This window comes from Camelus dromedarius, chromosome 4 (assembly GCF_036321535.1).
Source record: "Camelus dromedarius isolate mCamDro1 chromosome 4, mCamDro1.pat, whole genome shotgun sequence".
Classification (NCBI taxonomy): domain Eukaryota; kingdom Metazoa; phylum Chordata; class Mammalia; order Artiodactyla; family Camelidae; genus Camelus; species Camelus dromedarius.
The window spans coordinates 37,438,405-37,459,202 of NC_087439.1; the positions used below are offsets into that span (position 1 = coordinate 37,438,405).

At 44.1% G+C, this 20,798-nt stretch overlaps 1 long non-coding RNA gene across 2 annotated transcripts in view; it reads left to right on the forward strand.

The window, feature by feature from the left end:
* LOC116153024 (uncharacterized) overlaps positions 1 to 20,798 on the forward strand; it is a 344,527-nt gene that overhangs the window by 271,635 nt on the left and 52,094 nt on the right. For both annotated transcript variants that reach the window (XR_010380594.1, XR_004136693.2), the window contains exon 6: positions 9,045 to 9,590. This is a non-coding gene — a long non-coding RNA (uncharacterized LOC116153024). The remainder of the gene's footprint in view (positions 1 to 9,044; positions 9,591 to 20,798) is intronic.

Sequence of the window (20,798 nt, forward strand, 5' to 3'; positions counted from 1 at the left end):
TTCACAGACATTGGATTTTTTTTTACAGCACTGATACTCATGCTTCCAGTGCTCAGCGTGAATAGTAATGACACAGCAGTGAATAGTAAAGACACAGGCATTTGCCGACACCTTTAGGAATAAAATGTGCTCTTTGTAGTTATCCTAGATTGGAAGGTTTCCCCCTTTAATTTTCTCCATGGTTCTCCTGAATTAGCTCTAAGATCTACAGTAAAATACCATTTTATTTTACAGTAAAATACCAAATACAGTAAAATGGTATTTTACTGAATTTAACTGGCCCCATATAATGCACATGTCAGTGAGAATTGACATTTATTTTTCTTGTTTAAATTCCCAGCTCCTTAGTTCCTTGTGCCTCTTGTGGATGCCAAAAGAGCTAGCGAGGGCTAGAGTCAAATAACCTATTTTTTAAAAAAATGTTAAGAATTCATCACTCTTGTCAAAAACAGTTATCTTAAAAAGCTTCTTAAGAAACTAATCAATTGAATGCTAAAATATTTTAATGGATGATGAACTAATAATTCTATGAAATATTGTCCTTAAACCATAGCAGATTTTTGAAGACCAGCTGTTAAAAGCATATATGAATTCCAGTATCAGAAACACCACAATAAAACATGCTAATTAAGTCAATGAGGGTCCACCCTTTTACAAACCCTGGGGTCAGCCTCACCTGGAAGTTAATATCAAGAGAATAGAAATAACATTATGAACTTTCTAAGGCAGTATCTGCTGGAAATGATCAATTACACCGACAACGAAAAAGTAGCTCTGAAATTTGGGTTTGCTTTTGTTAGTCATGCATTAAACTACTTACCTCTCAGGGCAGAACTTTAATTTCAGAAAGTGCTGAGATGCATTACTGCACCCGTTATCAAAAGTCTTTGGCAGAAATACCATTTATCCTTGTTGTGGTAATGAACAGATTTATAACATTCTGGTGTCACCATTCCTGAAAAAGCACATTCATTTGAATATTTCTTCCACAAACATAGTGAAATAGTTCATGAAGGAAGCCACATGGGTGTAGAACACTATGGAAAGATATTGCTGGTGAATGACAGAACGTCTGGTTGATTTACATGAAACCCCAAGTGCTCGTATGAGAATAGGTCAGGTTTAGATTGACGAGCAAATGTGTAACCAGACTTCTGGCTGACAAATGGCGGAACTATGCCAGCGCGATCACTCCTCTGGAGAGAGACCAACAATGAGGCGGGAGGATCAAGTTCATTCCATAGAAGACATTCAAATCTGATGGATGGCAGGGTGGCTGGGATATTAAGCACAATAGATTTTAATACCTCAAAATAGTACTGGGCAAATTTAGAGTTGAACTGATACCCAAACTCCTATCAAATTTTCCTGTATTATGTGTTTAAGTTGACTTTCCTTCAGAAGAATCCTGGTAAGTGTTTTTAAGATACATCTATTTTATTGGCAGCCTTGGTGTAAAGTCACTAGAAAAATGGCTTGTTTGGGTAAACTAGAAAATGAAAATAAAAACTGATGAGATGAGTATCAAACATGGTACCAAGCACCAAATGGTCTAGATTGTGTTTGATTTATTCCAATTGGGCACAGAGGAGGACAGAGACAACCATACAGCTTTTGTGAGGAAGGATGAAGTGTTTGGACCACATTCTTCCCTCGCGGCTGAGCTGAATGTTCAGGGCTTTGGGTCTGCCTTCAAGGACAATTGTAGTACTGTAGCAACAGATACTGTTCACGGAGTTCCCGTGGTGTGTCAGGTCCCTGCTCGGTGCTGGAGGTGCGTTGTCTCATTTAATTCTGACCACCACACTGTGGGGTTGGATTTATGATTTTGCTTGAGAGATGAGCCTGACATTTAGAGAGATGACTTGTTCAAAGTCACACCCTAGTAAGTGACAGAGTTAAGATTTGAACTCTAGTCTGCTCCAAAGCACTTTCCACTGTGCTACACTGCTTCTTGAAAGTCTGATGAATAGTTCTGGTGGTGGTTTGTCAGACTGCCAGCCCTGCGGAATTTGAGAAGTACAGAAGCTAGAACAGCAGAGGGCCAGGGGTCTGGGGTGTGAATCCTGATTCTACCATTTCCTAACTGGCTGTGTGATCTCAGAAAAATCCCTAAGTTCTCTGAACTGTCTCCTCATCTATAAAAAATGTGTGTCTTGTGTGCAGTGGAGTATTAATACCGCTCATTGCTAACTTTCTGTGATTCCATGAGCCTTCTGGAACTGAGGAGCATGTTTGTCCTTTTGCTATTTAGGTGAACCTAGATGTGAGGTAACACTTCTGTTTGAAATTCAAGGATTGAGTTCATTTCTGCTCTAGAGGTATGATTCCTTCTCAGCAAAATTCATTTCCTCTGTGGGTTGCCCAATACAGGCTGTCTCCCATTTCCCGGGTGGACCACTCCATTGTGTGCTGAGCGTGGTTCCCAAGTGAGCCATAGAGAGGCCTGTAGGACGTGCTAGAAACACAAAATGGCACTTTATAATGTTATTACAAAAGAAAACCACTAAAGGTGGCTTTCAGCTGAAGGCAATGAATGGTACTTCCGGTGAGTTAGAGAACCAAATATTCATGCAGTTGCCTATTTTGGTTAGTTGGTTCTATTTCTGTAAATTAGCGAGGTTTTATTTATGGTATCCCCTCCTTGTACATTACTCACTACAATATGCTGATGCGCCTTCTCCGCAAACGGCTGTCTACACTTAAAGCCTGCCTGTCCCGCCGACCACTTGTCAGGCTTGCACCCATTTTCCTGTTGATGGAAATGTACACACTGGCTCCCCTGCCATGGGCAGTCACCGCCTGCTGCTCAATGCTCAGCATTCTTCAGGATCAAGTGACATGGGCCAGGCTGTATGTGGGGAGCAATGGTGGAAAATTCCTTTGATGTCGCGCCTTGTGACACTCAATGACTAAATCCAAGCTTTTGCTATTTGACCAAATGCCAAATGTGCTAGTTCCTGAGTATTTATGATCTGTAGCTGGATGAAAAAATAAGAATAAACCACCAGAAAAAAATATTTCAAAACTATTTTGCAGGGTGAACTAAGGTAAAGCCTTGATTAATTTGGAGAATTAGTTGAACAGAATGTTCGAGTTAATTAGGAGCTAATGTATAATACTTAAGAAAATTCAATGAATATACACAGCGTGTCATCTATATATAAGGTATTAGGAAGGCAAAGAGAGGCAAACATTCATCTAGTGCTTTTATCTAAAGCACTTTCTGGAGTTTTTCTACCCATTATTGTTGGAAATTTTGTTCTATTTCCTTCCAGTCCTTTTTCATGCTTATGTTTTCTTCGTACAAAGATGTGATCATACAGAATATAAATTTTGAATCCATTTTTATTCATTTGACACTATAAGATTTTAATCATCATCTAAGCATGTAATGATGTTCTTAAGCATTTCCTTATTTACTTAAAATTTAGGTTGTTTCCCATGACAAAAAATGCTATGAAGAAAAACTTTACAACATAGAAGTTTCCCTTTATAATTTTTTTCATATTGCCAATGACAAATTCTCACATATGGAGTTATTGGATCCACGAAGACAATTTTACATATTCAGTGTTATCAATAAGCATTGCAGTTCTTTCCAAAGGAGCTCTGCCGATTTATACCAGCAGTACTATTGTTTGATTATGTCTCTCCTTACTGTCTCCATAATTATTGGCCTTTTGTTTGTTTATTTACATTTTTTGCCTTTGTAACAGGCAAAATACTTTTGAATGAAAAAAACAAATTTATCTATTGAGTTATTATTGAATTATCTATTGAATTCTTACAATAACCTTGCAGAGTCAACAGTCTACAGATGAATAGATACTGGGAAAGATTAAGGGACTTGCCCAAGTCAGTACAACTATTATCAGAGTTGGAATTTGTTTCTTTTGAGGCCAGGCCTGTTGTGTGCTCCATTCTGCCCCTTAGATAGCCAGACGGGTCTAGGCTAATGAGCCCCCAAGTGAAGCTTGAAGAGGCTTGGTGATGGGTGTGTATAATGACAGAACTGATTAGCAGGACTGTCCAAATGGCTTTGTTCCCTTAAAAACCAAACATTTCCTCAAACAGACTGAATTTTTTATTAATTTACACGTGCTGGTTCACCCTCCCACGTGCACATTAAAGAGATTAAGCAACAAGAAGAAGTTTTCTTAATGGCACCCAAGCGTTGGAGTATTTTAACTAAACTCAGACATACATGAGTAACCCCAGAGGAAGTTATTCATGCACATCTAAGGCAGAATGTGGCCTTTCGACTTTAGCCTATTAAACACAGGGAAAGGCATCATTAAAATTCCACTCGCAGCTCTCCAGCCAAGATGGGAATGGCCCTGGCCACAAAACATGAACGACAAGGCTTCCACGAGACCCAGTAATCTCCTGGCATCAGAGAGCAGGGCAGGCAAACCACAGGAAACCAAGGTCAGATCTCACCTTCATTCTTCAAAAACCCGACTGGGTTAAAGTGTGTGCCTCACTCTGCAAGGTGAGAAGTCTGGTTTTGCCTGAGTGTGGTGTGTGGAGAAGACGACAAACGCCTCCAGGTAGGAGGGAATTTGGAGGCCCCAGGTCTCCATTTGGAAGGTCATCTTGGAAAAAATATTTGGAACCATGTGGCCTTCTTATTCTTCGCAGGAGTGACAAGAAGGGAATTCCAGTTGGAGTCGTGTAAAATGGGCGCGTCTGCCCGCTTCGGCTCCACCGAGTGTGGCTGGGGGCAGAGCGCTTCGTGCATCTCTTCAGCTGGAGGCTTTTGCGGTCTAGAAGGCCCCTGCGAGCTGAGCAGGAGGCTGAATAATGGGGTTTAGCGAACCTCAGGAATAAGCTCACCTCACCTGGACTCCAAAATCCCATTAATCTCTACTTAGACCTCCACTGAACAGACTTTAAAAACAAAACCACAGTGCAGCACCAGCATCGGTGTCACACAGCCACGGCCCTGCACGTGGGTGGCGGAAAGAATGTCATGTTGACATCACCCAACTCCTTTCCGTTAATTGCAGATGAAGGATGGCTGCTTTGAGCATTCAGATAGTCTCTTCTAGAGGCTTCTCTAGGGGAACGAAACTGCTGCGGTGCATCCTTCAGTGCCGAGAAGGCGATTTGGATTCATCCGGCCTTTGAGAAGAAAAAGCTGGACACAGCAGGATGCTTTTGCAGGCCTGCAGAGAAATGAACAGCTCTCTGGGCCCCTAGTTCTGTATCCAGATTAAAAAAAAATTTTGTTACACTAGAAGCCCTTTATTCTATTCACTTTTAAAAATTGAAGCATAGTTGGTTTACAATGTTGTGTTAATTTCTGGTGTACAGCATAGTGATTGTTATACATATATATATATTTTTTCTTATTCTTTGTCATTATAGGTTATTACAAGCTAGTGAATATAGTTCCCTGTGCTAGACAGTAGGACCGTGTTGTTTAGCTATTTTGTATATAATAGTTTGTATCTGCAAATCCCTAACTCCTAATTTATCCCTCCTCCACAACCTTTCCCCTTTGGTAACCATAAGTTTGTTTTCTATGTCTGTGAGTCTGTTTCTGACTTGTAAATAAGTTCACTTGTGTCATTTTTTTTTTTAAGATTCCACATATAAGTGATACCGTATCACAGAAAACTCCACTGCAGATTTAAATTTTAATCAGTGAGGAATCCTGAAAAAACAGTAACAGAAAACAGCTGGGAAGCGGTGTTGATTTCAAAATCCCATAGTGAAATCTCCATTCCACCACTGTATTTTCATAGCCTTTTGCCTGAAAGGCCAGGCAATAAATACCATTCCAGGCTCTGCCTGGAGCTGGGTTCCTGTTTTGCAGGTGGCATGAGAGGGAAAGCCTGCTGAGCTGAGGGCCAGGGGCGTTTTCCTGTCTAGTTTAGCCCAAATGGCTCTTTTCTCTGACATGACCAGGGTGTTTTCTGCTTCTTCCGAACATTACACACTTTGAGAGCACCGATGTCCAAGGCTCCTACCCTGCGAGGCTTGGGAATGCTTGGAGATGAGGGTGGGGTTGGAGGAGAGGGCTGAGCCTCCCGCCCAGGCCCGGTCAGGAGGCGGAGCTGGGGAGGAGCCCACCCTCATCCTGCCCCCTGTTGCTTTTGGAAGGCTTTCCTGTGGGTTTTTACTGCTGGGTGGTCCCTCGGATCTGCCACTACATTCCAAATATTTCCAAAACTTTTGGAGAGGTGGCGGTTCTACAACAGGAGTGGAATCCCTTGGCTCAGGCGGGAGGCTGCGAGATAGAACTGAGTCAGTTCTAAGATTCTGGGCACAGTGGATCTCCGTTCCTCCCTTCCTTCCTCCGTACTGGGGACGGAACCCAGGACCTTGGGAGCATGCGCTCTCCCACTGAGCTATACCTGCCCCGCCACACACCACCACCACCTCTGCCCCAGTGGATTTTTCTTTTGCAGCCTCTTGTGCTGAGTGGTCTCCAACTTTTTGGATGGCTCATCAGAATCAGTAAAAGATGTTAAGCAGATACTCCCAATACTGTTATTTATTTATAGAGACACACATACTATTGAACTAATATATTATTAGTTAAAAACACACACAGAGAATACATTTTAAGAGGAGACAATATTGAGTTCTTTGTTTTCTCAATGGCACAAAACCCCTTTTTGCTTTTACTAGGCTATAACGTTATATGCTTATTTTATATGTGTATCTTCCACTTGAAAAGCTTGCTATAATTACCACTTTGTAATATGATTCGAAAGTCTGATTCTAATTGCAGTTTATTTTGATACCTGGCTTTAGTGATTATCGTGTCTAAAAACAATGCTGCAAAGATAATGGCAAGAAGTGCATTGTTGTCTGTAATGACTTCATTATGACATGTTTTTGGCCACATCCACCAGCAAGGACTCTGCTGAAAGTTTATTAATAAATTTCCATCTAGTATGATGTCAGCGTTTCCTGGGCTAACCGGACGTGGTGTCTTGACTTACGCAGAGCTCACTGCTAGGTTGCATATTCCGACAGCTTCTTGTCATCATACAAAATTTCAGAAAATGTTTTTCACACAGTAAGACAGCAGAAGGGTTCATCGCACCTGATGAACTGTCCTGGCCTGTCTCTGCTGGGTAGGATTATATTTTAGGAACAACTCAGGCAAACTGTGAGGGAAACAAGTGTATTGGCCTAAGCTCCTGCCAGTAATACTGGTACACTCGAATGGGGTCATTGAAGAGAGTTAAATTAAGATAAGATAAGATAAGATAAGAGCAAAGGGAAACCAGCCGTGGTAGAGCAGCAATAGCAGGGAGCCCTTTCTTCCTTCCCCTAAGCCCAGAGGCCGGGCAGGGAGCAGTGATACAAGCCCAGGAGAGCTCTGGCTCCAGGCCAGGGAGCACTGTCAGCACCTGGGATTTGGGTAGAGGGACTTCCTTAGTTCGCCCAGAATGCCTAGCAAAGTACATGGTTGGGTGCCTTACACAACGGAAATCTATTTTCTCACAATTCTGGAGGCTAGAAGTCCAAGATCGAGGTCCTGGCAGTGCTGGCTTCTTCTGAGGCCTCTCTCCTCGGTTCATGAGTGGCTGTCTTCTCCCCGTGTCTTCACACTGTCTTCCCTTTGTGCCTGTATCTGTGTCTAGATATCGTCTTCGTACAGGGACACCAGTTGTATTTGATTAGGGCCTCCCTGTTGACCTCATTTTAACTTAATTACTTCTTTAAAGGCCCTATTTCTAAATTCCGTTACATGCTGAGGTACTGGGGATCAAGCCCTCACATATGAATTTGGTGGGGGGCACAGTTCAACCCATGACAGGGACACTGCCAGCCCGGGGCCCACAGGGAGAGGCCTGGGCAATGAGCCTTGCCCAGTCTTCCCTCCAGCCCACTGGCTGCAGGTACCTCACAGTGGCCTGACCCAGACGGAAGCCTGAGGCAAGGGAGCCTGCTTGACGCTGCCCTGAGGTCAGTCTCGGGAGGCAGACAATTAAAAAGAGCCATCTGGAGGAGCAAAGAGCCAATACCCAGCTCCCAGTGCTGAACTGGAAAACAGGGTTTTCATCACCCTCTACGGTTATAAGTAACTAAGAAAGAGGAGAAGAAGCCAGATAAGCCTGGCTGTTTGGCTTTGTGGATGCCCAAAGAGATGCTAGTTTCAGAGACTGCTCTTCCAAGGCTCGGCTTTATAGGAACAGTTTAAAAATCTTCTTTTTCTCTGCTACTCAAACTTCCCCCTATTCCTTTTCCTACCTATGTCCCTTTCTCTTTGTTTTACTTTTCTCTTCTTTCTGTCCTCATCCCATGTCTCTTTTTATATCTCGCTTTTGGATTTTCCACTTCCACACCACTCTTGTTCTTCAGTTGTTTTTTTCAAACCTCTATCCTGTACCATCTGACGGTGGGAGGAAAGCGGACTTCATGGGGCAGATTAATGGCACAACACAGAAGGCTCCCTTCCTTGGGAGAGCACTTACCCTGTAATGGCAGAATTACGCCTGTCTCATGACTTATGGTGACTTACGGTTCTATCTCCCTCTGGGCAGAGCAGGAGAACCAACTTCCGCATCACCCCAGACTCCCACACGGAGCAAGATGTGAGGGCCTGAGCAGGAGAGCAAAGCTGAGGTGTTCCACCAGCCAAGAGGGTGATGTCAGAGGTGGGAGGTTGGTCACATACAGGGGACTGAGTGAGTACACGTACCAAGGCTATTGGGAAGGAACCAGGTTCCTTGCTGCAAGAAAAGAGAATGACAGATAAGGGAAAAGAACCCTGTCGTGTTGGATTGGACTTGGAGTATGGTGTGCAAACATGTTTTTCAGTGTTTATAGATCATGTCAAAAATGCAGATGTGTGTGTGTGTCGCACACCCACACCCCTATCCATACACATTCCTTAACCCTATTCAGTGACAAGGCTTGGAAACAGTGACATGTCAGTAGCAAAGAGTACATCTGTAACCAAGCAGGACCCTATGGGGGCCTTCCCAGGACAGACCCCTTCCCCATATCCTCTGTTGTAGCTCCTTTCTGAAGTACTCAGATAATAGTATCTCATGCATATTTCTCTCATTTTTCAGAGGCTAAAGCCACCACCAAATGGAAGAAATTAACTATTTGATGATCTTAAGAACAGCCCCCGGACCTCTGGTACTTAAAGATTGATCACTATCAACCAATCAGAGAATTGTGCGCAGCTGATCCCAATCCTGGGCTGCCCCTCCCTCACCGAGCCTTTAAAAAGGCTCAGCTGAACCCTTTCAAGGAGTTCAGGGTTTCCGGGGCATGCGCCATCCTCTCTCCTTGCTTGGCCCAGCAGTAAATATTTCTTTGCTCCAAACGCAAGCGTTTTGGTATTTTTTGGCCTCACTGTGTGTTAGGCACACAAACTTGCATTCAGTAACAATTTTGCTGAAGGCAGCCTAGGGGTCTGAGCCCGCGGCAGTTCAACCCTGGCCAGAGGCAGCAGCCCCTTCCCTGGGTCCCAGCAACCGCAAGAGCTCAGTTCACTCCAGGGAACTGGGAAAGACTCGCCCGGGCAGGAGCCGGCCGCCCCACGTATGAGGCTGTTTGGAACCAAGAAACTTCCAGCGCTGCTGAGGGACCACGTTCCGAGTCACTGCAAGGTAAGTCGCTCCAGCTTGCACTGGCTGGGAATTCTCGTCTGACTCGTCCCTTGTGGGAACTGAGCCACTGCGGGCTGACTGTGAGCCACTCTGGGTCCGTTTTCTCTCTCGAGCTGGGTGCATCTGTTTGGAGGCCTCCGACTGGGAATGGAAGTGGAATTCTTAGATTACACCTCCGCTGATTGTGCAACTGTAGTTTATTGTTTGTGTTTTTATGTGTATCATTTTACGGTGAGCCACTCTGGCTTGTGCAAGGTGGGAAAATTCTACCAGCTTCACCTGGGCTGGTTCCCTTCCAGGAAGTGAGCCATTCTGGGTGCACTGGGAGCCGCTCTGGGTCCATTCTGTTTCGGGAGCCAGGCTACTCTGGAAGCCTCCATGTGGGAGTGGGAATGGAATTTTGGGGCTACACTTCATCTGATTTTTTTTGTTTGTGGGACCATGTTTGTGGTTTGTATGTGTGTGCGCATCCGTACTTGCACTGGCTGGTTGTGACGTCTTTGGATAATGAGGCTCACGTGTGTCGACAGCGGCGCATTCTTCCCTGTTGCGTTGCCTTCGCCTGCGGCTTCTGGCCTCCACTCAGCTTCGCCTGTAGTGGGCCGTTGGTGGGGCTCTCCCCTTTTGGTTTGACGGGGCATTGGTTGGGAATCCCCTGTTTTGGGACTAGGGAACTGTGACTCTGAGAGTCCGTTTTGAATTGTTGTTTGCTTGCTATTTGATAAAATCAGCTATGAATAATTAAGTATGGATGATCAAAGCTCTGTTCCATTTTATAGTTCCGCTAGGGTATATTTTGTAAAACTGAGAGACCTTCAGCTGTGCTTCCATAAATGAAAGAAGATGATGTATTTTATTGTAACACTGGGCTCAGTAATTCCTGAGATCTGGGGAACAGTGGCACCTAATGGCTCCACTATTGTATCAAAGTGGGCCTTCGGCAATTACTTCGGCTTTTATCTTGGGTATGTGTTTGTGTCTGGGTACATGAGTACAAATCCTGTTCTCTCTCCCTGGTTTTGCTGAAATGTGAATGTGAGCAAATAATATATGTGAATATGTGAATATATGTGAATGTGAGCAAATAATATATATGTATAATTGTGTATATAATTGTAAATGAGCTCTACTTAATTGACTTAAGTGTTTACAAAGTAAATACTTCTAAGGATAAAAGATGCTAGGCAGAACAAATTTAGGGTTCATGTGATCTGGGAAATACTCAATATTGAATTGATACCTGATGTTAAAGCTAGCCTAAGTTTGTTAGTATAATCAATACAGACATGTCTTTTATTGTACCTTGATTAACTGAAAGCCAATAAGTTCATGTTGTTTCTGTCGCAGAGTTTGTCAGCAGGAATTAAAAAATAATTTGGTATGATGAAATTCTTATAAGTGAATTAAATCCAAATGAGTTAGGAGTTTTTGGGTGAACGCTTTAGAAATATGTTTTAGGAATGACTACTTAAGAGTGGTCTCCCAAGATATTCGGTGGCTTAACATTTGAGAGTTTGCTAAATTAAGTTAAATAATGGGAGTTTACTAAATAGTTGGATAGCTAGGTCATTCTCAAACAAGACACTGAGACATTCACTAGAAATTAAGTTTTTTTTTTTATCTTTTCCTCTTTTTATTCCCTTTTTGTCAATTGGTTATCAAGTCTTGTAGAAATTAAGACTTGAGAATTGAGGATTCTAATTTAAAATATGTAATTGAAGTTACTAAAAATAATGGGGGAGGCATTTCAGCGTAGAGTAGGAAAGTAGGATGTATGTTTTGAGTAAAAGAAAAAAAGAGATGAGGAATGGAATTGCATTTTCTTAAGGGAAAAGAGTGATTTGGTCCTGGAGCTGGTTGTTTCTAGTCGGGCTGAGATTAGATTGGACTTGATAGGGTAAATGGATTTTGTTATTGAAAGTAGGCTGTGCAGGACTAAATCTGGTTCCTCTGTTAAGGGAACAAGTTTACTTAGAATGCTCTGATAACGGATTGTGTGAAACGTGGTATTTTTGACAGACTTCCTGTTGAATTCTAATTGAAGTTCTTCTGACTTCAGCTAACTTTGGGATGCTTCAGAGGGTCCCTGAGACATCTCAGAGAAAAATATTAAGCTAACTAGGATTGGTTGGTATGTTGAATTGCATGGGAAACATTGTCAAATGAGTGATAAGCCTCCTCAGCTTGTACAGTATGGATAAATGTTGGTACGGACATTCTAGAAATTACATGGAGTTTTTGAAATTTAGATATGCCCTGGTGTGATGCTATCCGTCATGATTCTGGTGTTATCTTGAGAAACTTTATGTTGCAGCAACTTGATTAAGCCTCTTGTCAGAAGCATTGTAACTGGGTCTTAACCTTGCCTTTTTCGGTCTTTTGTTATCCATAGACAGTCAAACTGATGCTTTGCATAGCTGCTTCATCTTCCAGACGGCTTGTAAAGGGGACTCTTTGACAAGTACGGGTTCCTTTTAAATCATACTGCTGAATATACTGTATGTATGTATTTACATGCAATATAATGTATTTGTGCAGTTGAACTAATAATTCTACATAATAAAACTGAAAAAGGAAAAAAAAACTCATACTGCTGAGCTGGGTGGGATATTTAAGAAGTCAAATGAAAACTCTAATTTCATAAAACTATTAGTAAAAAGGGGTTGATTGCACAGGATTGAGTGAACTGGTGAATATGGTTGAAATTTTTTGGTTGTCTGAAGTATTACTGGCTTTTAATCTATGTTTTCTAAATGAACTGTTTACCACGTGTTTGTCTCTCTATCAGTATTGCCCCCAATGTTTAGGAAAGAGAATTCTCTAATGGAATTGTCACAGAGTACAACTACTCGTGATGTGTAACAATGCCTGCTGTAAGCCTGTTGCTAAAAGCACATGTACGGTGCTTGTGTAACACCTGGGTGTAAGTGATAAAATGTATGGCCTGTAAGGTGCTTCCCCATTAACATACCTCTGAGCCTGTTCACAATGTCTGCTTCGTTTTCCCCCCAACGTGGATAACCGGGCAAATATAAAGGAGGCCTAGCACCAGGGACATGATCTAAACCTGGGGCAGGAGCCACCACCCCAGCACAGAAGGACAGAGATTTTGATCATCAATGCTTTCTGTTAAAAGACTTGTAATCAAAAGGGGAAATGTGCACCTACTGAGGTATGGGGAAGTCATTCTGGCTTATGCATGGTTTGACTTAAACTTTACTGACCAGTGATGCCTGTTTTAGGGCATTTTGGACATGCATTATACATCTGCCTTGGCCTTGAGGAGGGGAATGCATTTGAAAGTCAAAATGGAGCAGCTGTGGTTCAGACATCCAAGGTAAAGCTAGGTGGCCCTTGTGGCGGTGATTCCAGACACGTTCCCGCGTTGTTGAGAACGCTGACTTTCTGGGCTGCGTCATACTCGGGATGCTGCCAGCCATTCTCAAAGCCGCGTCTGCTGGCAGATGGCAGCTGCAACCTTATGACCTCAAGTTCTCTTGTAACTATTTAATTTTTAGACAATAAAGTTGCTTTAGATCAGATGTTAGCAGAAAAAAGGAGATGTATGGTGACCAATAGCTCTTGTTGTATATATGTTAATATCACATCAAAAGTTAAAAGCCCAAAAAGTAGACAATTGGCCATCTGGCTACAGGTCTCCCACAAAGTGCCAGGTCTAGACTGGTTTTCAGGCTTGTTCTCCTGAATCCCTCAGGGAAGGAGATCTTAATCATACAAGACTCAGATCCAGGACTTGGAACTCGGGAATATTTCCAACTCAGTGTCCATCTCCCAAATCGAGGTAGGACCATGCCCCATTTCAGCAGGAATTGGTCAGTGTGGTCATTGCCCCATTCCCTAAAGGATTTGGGGAAGGATGAAACAGAGTTGGAGATTGAAACCCAGTTCCTCTGCCGAGTTTATGATTAACCTCTTCCTGTCCAGCACCTGTTCTCCTCAAGATTGAGGAGTATTTGAGAAAAGGGGGAACTGTAACCCAGCAGGACCCAGTGGGGCCTTCCCGGGACAGACCCCTCCCCCATATCCTCTGCTGTGGCTCCTCTCTGAAGTACCCAGATACAAGTATCTCACGCATATTTCCTGAGTTTTTCAAACGCGAACCACCACCACCAAAAGGAAGAAATTAACTACTTGATGATCATGAGCATGTAGCCCCCATTCTGATATTAAGGATTGAAAACAATTAACGACTGATCACCACCAACCAATTAGAGAATTGTGCACAGCTGATCACATACCCTGAGATGCCCCGCCTTCAACTAGTTTTTAAAAGTGCGCAGATAAAATCCTTCAGGGAATTTAGGGTTTTGGGGGCATGAACCATCCTCTCTCCTTGCTCAGCCAAGCAATAACACTTTCTCTGCTCCAGACTTAGACGTTTTGGTATTGTTTGGCCTCACTGGGCTTCGGGCAAACAAACTTGCTTTCGGTAACACATCTAGTGCCCAAGTCTTACCTCCTGAAGACCATTCTCCACTAAAAGGAACCAGGACTCTTTGGAGAAATAGCTGAATCCAGGGCTAGAACAGGGAAGCATAAGGTGAGCTTGGGACATCTGGTGATGCCTGCAAGCGAGGAAGTGCTTGAGGAGTAACAGGATCATGTCTGAAAACACAGAAGCTGGCTTGCAGAGGCTCCCAGCGGCCAAGGTAGGGACAGTTTGAGAATCAAAATAAGGATTGTAATTGTTTAGAACCCATTGAACAAAATAGGAAACCCTGAGCCCATACTCATATAAACAAGTAAATGAATAAATTCAGGTTTGAGGAAGTTGAGCATATTTACATGGTTCCAAAACTTATCTCCCCACAAAATACTTACTAACTGCAAAGTGGGAAAGAGTAATTTTGGGAGATGCCAGGCAGACACCAGCTTAATTAAGTGATCAAAAGGAACATCACTGATGATGAGACGAAATCACACACCTCCCAACGGGATGCAGTGAGAACACAGCTCCACTTCGGTGATACTCCTGCCAAAGGTGTAGAATCATGTAGAAAAGTCAAACAAACCAATCTGAGGACCCTCTGCAAAATAACTAGCCTGGAATCTTCCACTGTGTCCCAGTCACAAAAGTTAAAGACTGAGGTGATATTTCAGACTGTAGGAAACCAAAGGAACATGATGAAAAAATGCAGTGCATGATTTTGAACTGGATCTTTTTACTACAAAGGCATTGCTGGAGTAATTAGTGATGTATCAGCATTCCTTTCCCGATTTTGATAGTTACATTGTAGTCCTGTAGGAGAATTTCCTTGTTTGTAGAGGTCATGGAACATTGGATTGACAATTTGCTCTCAAATAAATCAGGATAAAATGTTTTTGTATTGCAACTTTTGTTTCAATTTTTTTTTTTTTAATTTAAGAAATACATTTAATAGCACAACCACTTTGGGGGGAAAAGAGAAAGTTCTTATAAACACAAGACTCCCATTGAGAAAACATGAAAAATTCTTTGTGTCTGGTGGACCATACAGGGCTGTGCCTCGACACCCCTGGGGTTCCCTATGCGTTCTCCTCAGCTCCCAAGGGTCATTTGATTGAAAAAAACAGAGAAGCATGATTAATTGTGAGAGTCTCTGGAAAGCCACAGCGTCAGGTAATGGAAAGTCCTGTGATCCTATATCCCAGCTCCCAGGCCTTGCCGCAGGGGAGCGAGCGCCTGCCCAGCCCGCCAGCCCGGCCGTGCCCCCGGCTGCTTCTCGAGAGTCCGAAGACCCAGGACAAGGGCCTTAGGCATCACTTGAAGTGCTCAGCGAGTGGCAGGACGACTTGGGGCTTGCTACTCTCTTCCCTTTGAGGGGCTGAATGTGGAAGTGAAAGGAAACCTAGAATGTCTGTGCTGTTGTGACACAGATTTGTGTTTCAGAATTGGAACCGTGGGCTTCGTGAGAGGGATGAAGGACATCTGAGAAGAGACTTAACTGAGAATGTCCATTATGAGTCTCTAGCCTCCCAGAATCACTTTTATGGAGTAGTGCTTTGGCGTGCTGTCCTTGGCTTTCCCTGAGGGGCCCTACCTGAAATCCCCTTGGGAAGGTGTGATTGTATCGGCAAAGAAATGTGGAAGACACTGCCCAGTGATTCCTGCCGGGGTCCCTATTTAAATTAGCAAATGCTATCTTTTTCCAGAGGATCTGGTAGTCTTTGCTTGCTTTGACAGTAAGAGCTATAGATGTGTGTACCTTTCTCCCTTTTCACCTTGGCTGCCAGAAAACTCAAAATCATTGAAGTTCAACTATAGGGATGGAGGAGGTTTTCTGGCTTGCAGAACTATGTCTGTGCTCTCCTTATCTCTCTTCATTGTTAACCTCTCCAGCTTTGATTTTTAAAATTTGTTTTATTGTGTTTCCTGAAGTTGCTTCAAACTTTTGTAAAATAAAGATTTATAAAACAGAAGAATCATTGGAAGAGTGAAATTAAGGGAATCAGAAAAATCTCTAAAACAGAGCTAAACATTAGGAAGAAAACCATGCATGCAACAAGAACAGAAGTAGTTCCTTCAGTATTTCTTAAGAGAAAATAAGGGGCAAAGAAGCCAGGAATAGCATTCGTATTTTTCCTGCATATGTCAAAGCAATGTGTAACAAAGCGGATATGATGGGATTCTGGACTAGACTTCTGTGAATAAAGTAGCAAGAGCTCTCAAGATACAGTGGCGGGGGTCAGAACACTGCACAGGTGTTTGCAAACCATAATCTCAGGCATGCAGAACATCTGACCAAGGATAGGTTAAAAAAAAAAATGTCAAAATGACTTTATTAGGAATGTATCCTACACCCTGATTGGTTACAACAGAACAAAACAGGATGACACTTTTGTTACACATTCCAATATTTTCAGAGCAGGAGTGACAAAAGAAGTCAAGTCTTTGGACATCTACTCCAGGTCTCACTCTGGTAAAGGCAGAGCTACCAAAGGCTTCCTTTGTCTGCCTGACAATTTCATTTGTCAGAAGGCAGAGGAACTAGTGAGGAAAACAGCTGCTTTGGAGTGAATTCTGATCAGTAAACTCACTGGTGGTGACACTTGTAGCTTTAACTATTCCTCACTTATGAAAGTGGTAAGAATCTCAGGAGAGAGTGTTTATGTCATCTTGGTGCCCATCACAGAACTCCCAAAGCTTTTTATTTAGATCACACTTTTGTTACTTCTCCAAATATTGTCATTTATATGCTGTCTCCTTGCAAGAATGTCCCAAGAAGATGATGCAGGAAAAGTGGATGTGGGGTGTGAGAAGGGCCGTGTCCCAGGCCTCGGCTGAGCTCCTGGGACGTGCCCCGCCAAGTGTGGGTACTTGGCTTCAAGCAGGAAAGAATTCAAGAGCGAGCCACAGTTGAGGAAAGGTAGATTTATTTAGGGATACATACTACATACAGTGAAGGCTGTTTCAAAAGGCAAGAGAAAGGCCGTGAGGTGTTGGGGTTGGGTGCTCAGATTAGAGTAAAAGTAGGTACACACTCCATAGACAGAGTGTGGGCTGTCTCCAGAGAGGAGGGAGCAAAAAGGACCATATCGTGTTGTCTTTCTGTCTTCTGATGTAAGTACTTCTGGTGCAGTATCTTTTAAATGTAAAAAATTAATCAAGTGTGCTCAATTGGAATATAATGAACATAGCAACTTGCATAATTTCACGATGATCTGACAACATTCTTTACGTTTTTTTTTCTTGTTTATAAAATATTTTCATTGTAGACAACTAGAAAAATTTGGAAAAGTATAAATGAGAAAATACAAACTTTCCAAACTCCTTTCACCCACAGCTAAGCATTTTGAAGTACCTTCTCCTCCCCTTTTATACTCAAGTACTGCTTCATCATTAGGAGCACTCTGTAGCTACAGTTCTGTGCCTAAGAGTTCCTGTTCACCTTCTATCCTGAGTATTTTTCATGCCATGAAAATGTCTTCATTTAAAAATGGCTGCATAATATTCCATTGCATGTCTTTATTATAATTAATCATTGTGACAAAAAAAAAAAATGAAACGTAAGGATTTTAATTGGCTACAAGCTTTAAGAACTGAGAAGTCAAGAAGGAAACCATTTCATGTGCACTAGAAGGATGGGGCTGAGCCAGGGAGATCGGTGCAGAGCCGGGCTACTCCTGGGGTTCTGGGTTTTATCCTGCATCTCCTGTGGTGCATCTGGAGGATGAGCTGATAGTGCAGAGGAGCGTGGAGCCAGAGCTGATGAGGGACAGTTAAAGCTACAAGGAATTTTCAACCCAGAGACAATTTGTGGAGCTATCAGTTTCCCACACACGAGGAATGACTGACTTGTCTCATTTTTTAAAAAGATTTTTTGATAAATGGCCGTACACTAAAAGACTTTTCTTGGTGTACAGTTCTATGAATTTTAGCACATATATAGATTTGTGTAACCACCACATTCAGGATATAGAAGTTCCATCACTCCCCCAGACTCCCTCGCTCTATCCCTTTAGGGTCACATCCTCTGGTCCCCTTTAAATCGCTGATACGGTATCTGTCACTATGCTTTTGTCTTTTGAAAAACGGGAATGACTGACTTATTCTGTGGTCTCTCAATTGGCAGAACTAAAGCTGACAGGTAGAAATGACAAAGTTGCAAATTTGACTCCTTGAGCAAGTTTGAGAGCTTTCCAAAACGATATAGGATACCCAGAGAGGTGGGAAGTGCCCCGTCACTGGAGGTATTCAAGCAGAGGACATGGCTCCAAACCTGCAAGTCTCGTTTACGATCCATATCTTGTGTAAATGAGCAGTATAACCTAGTTCTAATCTCAGTCTCTCCAAGTCACATTAAAAAAAGAAAAAGGAACGATAGCATTAAAGTTTGTGTTCGATCCAAAGCCACCTGTTTTCAATTCTGAGCAGCCGAGAGAACTGCCAGCACTTTCTTGAGCTTCGTGTCACGAGGTGTGGCAAGGCTTTTGGCTTCCTCCCCTGCTCCTGGCTTCCTTGAGCTTTAAAAGTCACATACAAGTTACTCCCCAGTCTGAGCAACAATGCTCTTAGGAGGGAGCAGCCGGCATCCGGCAATGGGATTATCTGTGCGTTAGTTCTTACGATGAACCCCCAGTTCAAGAACCCTGTAATCCCCAGCGGTGTGCGCCTGGAAATAGGTGCTCAGTTTCCACCAGCAGCGCCCCTCCGAGGCCCTAATTTACACGCTCCCGGGCCTCGGCCCTGGAGCTCTCAGCTGCCGGTGAAGAGCGACAAAACCCTCCCTCTAGTGGCTCGAGGGAGAACACTCCCGGGCCCTGCCAAGACCTAGCGCGGTAGGAGACAGGAGACGCTCCGGAGCCATGCCGCAGGCCGAGATTCCATGGCCTGGCCGAGTTCATCCGCACAGACGGGCACCCGGCACCGCCTCTCAGCCGTGCCGAGCCGGTGGGCAGCGGCCCGCAGCCCCGCGCCTCTCCGGCCACGTGGCCTGGCTGCCCACCGGGGCGCCCGCATTCTCGGCCAGACCACGACGGGAGGGGTGCTTATCTCATCACGATGCTATTTGAGGGAGGAAACTGCCCGGCTTTTCTTTAACCCCCAGGGGAGTTTTCCTCCCTCCTCACCCACTTGCCATCTTCGCAAGCTTTTTGTGCGTCGGGGAAGGGGTGGTGGTGACAGGCCTGTGACCTTTACCCCAAGGTCGCTGGATCTTTTCCTTTGTGGTCAGTCTGGTCTGAAAATCTGGGGGACCCCACTCAGGCTGGGAGGCACGCCTTTCTCCTAGTGAAGCATTTAGGAAATTTGAGGAGTGGAATTCAGGCTCCAGTGGAGTCACCTCGCACCACTGCCCAAGAAGGGCGAGGATGATACGAAGAAAACGGGGCTCCACGTCCGCCCACCGCCCTCCCTCACCCCCGCGGACACAGACGGGGAAGCATGCAGGCCAGAGAGCAGCGGCCAGCCTCCTCCCTCCCTCCCAAGGCAAGAATTTCACCCCGAGGCCAGGACCCAGCCCATCTCAGACAAAAGAGGAAGTTCTGGCTCTTACGCTGAGGAACCACAGCGGTTTGGCTAACTGGGGTTAATCCCCAAGGCGCTGCAGGTCCTGTGTGTGTCCTACTGGCTCAGTCCTGTTGCACAGATAGAAATGGTGCTCTGAAAAGGTGTTTTTCAGTTTCCGTGTAAAAGACAGCCACTGGATGTCCCAGGACTCATGACACAAGCTATCTTAAAATATGACAAGAAAAAGTTAACAAAACCTAAGGTGCTCAGTAGCCCAACAGTATATTCCTGCCTCTGGTGGTCAGTCATCTGAGAGAGCCTGGGGACAGCGTGACACTGGGGCAGGACACGAGGCCACGCAGCTTATACTCTTAGCCGTCTGCATTCGTCTCCATGAGGCCACACTTCGCTCCTGTGCCAACACCTTCCTCTCTGAAGCACTGGTTATCATCAAAGGACCGGGGTTCCTTTTCTGAGCCAGTGTGCAGTGGGGCTTTCTCCACTCTGGCAAATTCAGTCCCCTAAGACCCATGTGTCTAATTCATGTATCCCATGGCACACATTGCAGGGGAGGCAGGCAGAAACGGAGGCTGTGGATGCTTTTCTTGCCCACTCGTTTCACAACAGCACCACAGGGCAGCAGAAAAAACCCTGTACAACTACGCAAAAACATCTCATTCACCTTGGGTAAAAGGAGTCAATTTCTCATTCTAAGAGCCTACCATAAAGCATGTCAGTGTGGGGGAGAGAGGTGTCATCTCTCCCCAGTGAATGCTGCACTCCCAGTCAATCCCAGCCTTCTACTGGGAACAGCCAGACAATGTCACTAAAGGAGGGCCACGGTCATGAAGGCAGGGATAGGAGCATCTTGAAATCCTTACCCATGAGTTTGCTTACCAGAGATGGGACACTGCTTTTACTCTGTCCTCCTGGCTGGGCAATGATGGAGTGTGCCACAGTCAAGAGGCAAGTCAGGGAGGAAGAAGGAGGGGGTGTCTGGCTCTTTAGTCTTTAAGAACAGACCAAAGGTGGACTCTGCTGAGAGGAAATGTGGGGAGCTGATAGTTGATGTCTCTGGTCCCTGTACAAGAATTGAAAAACTGAAAATGAAGGGGGTGGAAAGTTCCCCCCCGCCCCGTTCTTCCAAAGGAAGTATATTCTTGAGTACACATTGCATCTGAAATAATTTTCAACTCACTTTTAAACTAATCCACTGAGCTGAAGGGAGGTCAGAAATGAAATGAAATTCTGATATACAT